Genomic DNA, 4,245 nt, shown 5'->3' with positions numbered 1-4,245 from the left:
CATGGCTTGCTGTTTGTTCAGTGACAGCTATTCGTTATGATGGCAGTAATAAGCAAGACAGTAAGTCTGTATGTTTCCATCTGCTCAGGTCTAGTCCTAGGCTCAGAATTCTGTGGTGTTTTGTAGGAGCACCACCCAGCTTCTGGATGGTAAAAAGAGCACTGTATTTTGCAGTCAGGACCCCCTAGGTGTGCGTTCTAATGCAGGCCTAACTAGCTTTGAGTGTTTGGGCAAGTTGCTGATTGCCGCGGAATTCATTACCTCACCAGGTAGTCTATTTTAAGTAGCCAACATTAAAATGTTTTTCCTAATTATTGAACTTGAATTTGCCTTTTCACAACTTTCAGCCCATGGTCTGAGGTCTACTCTAAGTCATAAAGAGTGAGAGCCCTCCCTCTTCTCCTTCTGGACATAGCAAAGGAAGAGCGGCAGAATGCCTGGTTAGAGGATCCGCTATGGTCATTTGAAACAAGGCATGGAAGAATGACAAAATCATGTATCAGCTCCAACCTCGCTGAACTGAACTTGGCCTTTCAGACAATATGAAGTCCCTAGAATTTCTTGTCATACAAGGCCCTATCTGCCAGAAATGACCCTCTACTGAACCCCACGCCATTTCTTCCCAGAAAGCACCACCTGTCTTTCAAGACTCAGCTCAACCACTTTCCCCAGTGATCCTCCAAATGAGGATGACACCTTTCTCCCCTGGGTCCCCACTAAGCACAAGGCCCTCCTGTCCCACCCCTATTCTCCATAGAGACACTCATTCCAGCCCTATGATACTTAGGAGCCCTTATTTGTCCTGAGTCTTAGAGCAGAGATGGTGTCTCATTCATCTTCTATCCTCAGTGCTTGGGACAGTGAGGCACACATTACATGTTAGTACCAGGAGGGACACACCACAGCTGAAAGGCTGACACATAGAATGACTCGCCTCTGAATATCCCCAGGTGCCAGTTTGCACATGAAGGTTTACACACAGAACTGGGACTGCCCATGAAAAGGACCAGGCAGTAACTGGTCTCCATTTCCTCTAACGCCATCCTTTTCAGGAGCTGTGCAACGGGCAGATGTGGTCAGCCCATCTGGCTTCACCAGTAAGACTTCAGCTCTGCAACCCTTTATTTTTCATCACTGCCAGAAAAGGGCTATTCCACAAAGCGATCCATACTGAGGATCTTCTGATAATGTGAGAAAATGAAGCCAAGCAGATTCCTGCTCCACCCCCAGCAGTATTACAACAAGGCATACCCCAGGGAGCTTCATTATGATCCTATTACTGTAAATGATGGCTGGAATCCACCATCAGATTTGGTATTACCATATAATCATTTCTATAAAAGGCTTCAAAATCATTATTAGCACAGAGAATGAATTAAATGACACGCCAGCAGGGATTTTACTACTAACGAACTAAAATGAAATTAAACTAAAAAAAAATAGAACTCTATGAATATTACATTGCAGTGATCACACCTACTCATGGTACCAACAAGAACTAGGCTAGAATTAAATAAACCACAGCACCCTGATCTTGTGTCTCTGAAAACATCGAAACTTGCATTTAGTGACCAAGACAGCTAGTTAGATTCTTTAAGAAGCCCACTTAACCAGTAGCTGACCCATTCTACCAAATGCAATGTGGGTTTGTTAACGGCACAGAAACTGCACATTGTTTGGTCCCTGAGGTTATGGTTTACATCGCTTCCCTCCTCCCAGGCCCATGTCTGAGGTGCAAACATATATACGTGTGTGTGTGTGTGTGTCTCAAATATAATCAAGAGATTTGGAAGTATATGTTTATCAAAAATTCCACTATTTGAGCATATTCTCTCTGTATACAGCTACACATTTTAACATCCTTAACAGCCTTTCTTTAGAGAGGTGTCTATGGCCCTAATTAGAGATAATTAGTGGCAGTGTCTACTTGAGAACATCTTGCAGCCTGTTAGAACAGTTGCTAGTTAAATTTGTAGAAGTTTTTCTTGCCCCCCCTTTTTTTTGATAACCATTTTAGATTCATTCTTTCTGTTGGCACATCTGTAATGAGACCAGGGGACTGTGGGGACGCAGTGGTGAATTAGAGAGAAACAGTCCCTACGCCATGGATGTTATAGTCTAATGAGTAAGATAAAATAAATGAAGATATAAGCATGTAGATGACTGGAAATGAGAAGTACTAGGAAGGAAAGAGGCATGGAGCTAAGAGGTACCAACTTTAAAGAGGATGCCAGTGAAAGTCTTCTCAAAGAGATGAATTACAAGCTGCTTCCTCAAGAATGAGTGGGAGCCAGCCATGTACGAGCGGAGGAGAAAAGCATTTCTGGACAGAGGGGCAGTAGGTACCACAGCCCTGGGGCAGGAAAAGGCTTGGCATGTTCAGGTAACGAACACAGCTAGAGGCTGGAGTTCAGGGAACAAGGAGGGGAAAAAAGCAGGTAAATGGCCCTGGCAGAACTTGTGGGCCATCACAGAGAGTAAGTGTCTCAGGAAGCTGGTGAAGGATGTGAAGCAAAATAACATCACACTTGTATTTCCAGCTTAGTAGCATTACTTTCAGTTCCATGTGAAAATGAGTTGTGGAGGGCCAAAGGAAAAGGCAGGAAGACTGTCAATAAATCGACAGTCACCTGGGCTGGGAGGTGGGCTCCAGAAGGAGTCAGCAGCCCTCTGACCAATAGGGTACATGTGAGTGAGTGGGAGAGAGCAATGCCTATGAAGGATGAGGCCTGTGATTCTGGATTAAGCACTGGGTGATGGTGGATCCAGACAGGATAGGATGACAAGTGTCTGGAAAATATCAGAGTTCTGCCTTGGGTGAGTGAAGTGTGAGCTGCTTGAGGAACAGCCAAGCAGAATCAAATAGCAGCAGCTGGGTATTGTAACAGTTCAACTGAGTCAGGAAAACAGAGACTACACCAGTTATTTTAAACAGAGAGAACTGAAGATGGAGACTTGGTTAAACAGGTATTATAGGACTTTGAATAGAAAAGGGACACTGGGATAACACAGAGATGGCAGCTGCAGGGAGCTGCTATCACCCCTTGGGCTGGTGGAATGAAAGAAACAGCCTCTTAGATGGGATCCACATCTCTGAGGAGGGGTCACTGCCTGGCTATTGCAAGTGTATCTGAGAGGCTTTCATGAGGCTGGTTCTAGGAGTGTGGGAAAAAGTTGGAAACTGACAGCAACTGCCATACTGCCAATGCCCAGGAGAGACAATTGCAGTGATGGTGTACAGAATAGTGAACAAACAGAAAGAAGCTCTTTCCTTCTCCCCCTTCCAGGCTTGCAGTCTTCCTGTATTCCTCTTGTGTCCCCTCATTGCAGAGCCTAGTGGAGCTAGCTGGCCAAGGAAAAGATGTCATCTGCAAGAGCCCCAGCTCCAGCATTGCAGACTAAGTCCAAAAAAAGTTTCAGGGTTAAGAGGAAACAGCTTCATAATTAGCACAATTATGCAAGGCTAGAGCCCAAAGGATAAGCCTGGGATGGGGATACAAACTCAGAAATTATCAATGGATGTACTCTGATTTTCTAGAGTTCTCATGACATTGAGTGTCCTGACCTCAGCTAGGGTCTGCAGGGTAAACCAAAAAGGCACAAAGCTAGTTCTTGTCTTCAGGTTGCTTTCCATATTAGTCCAGTTTGCCTTGCTGTAAAGAAGTACCTGAGGCTGGATAATTTATAAAGAAAAGAAGTCTATTTGGCTTATACAGTTCTGTAGGTTGAACATGTAAGTAGAGTGCTGGCATCTGCACAGGTGAGGGCCTCAGGAATTTTCCAGTCATGGCAGAAGGCCATGGCAAGAGAGGGAGGAAGAGAGAGAGAGAGAGAGAGAGAGAGAGAGGCAAAGGTGCCAGGCTCTTTTAAACAGCTGGAACTCATATGAACTGCAGTGGGGGCACCAAGCCATTCATGTGGGATCCACCCCCATAACTCAAACATCTTCTACCAGGCCCCACTTTCAACAGTGGTGATTACATTTCAACATGAGATTTGGAGGGGACAAACATCCAAACTATATATCATTCTGCCTTTTGCCCCCTCCCACTGCTGCAAATCTCATTTCCTTCTCGCATTGCAAAATACAACCATCCCCTCATAATAGTCCCTCGACGTCTTAACTCATTCCAGCATTAATTCAAAAGTCCAGTCTCATTTGAGACTCTAGGTAAGCTCCTTCTACCAATGAGACTGTAAAATCAAAAACAAGTTTATTTACTTCCAAGATACAATAGCATTTGG

Source organism: Rhinopithecus bieti, unplaced genomic scaffold, assembly GCF_001698545.2.
Source record: "Rhinopithecus bieti isolate Rb0 unplaced genomic scaffold, ASM169854v2 scaffold_35885, whole genome shotgun sequence".
NCBI classification, from domain to species: Eukaryota; Metazoa; Chordata; class Mammalia; order Primates; family Cercopithecidae; genus Rhinopithecus; species Rhinopithecus bieti.
The sequence above is the reverse complement of the archived record's forward strand: the minus strand, read 5'-3'. Positions refer to the sequence as shown.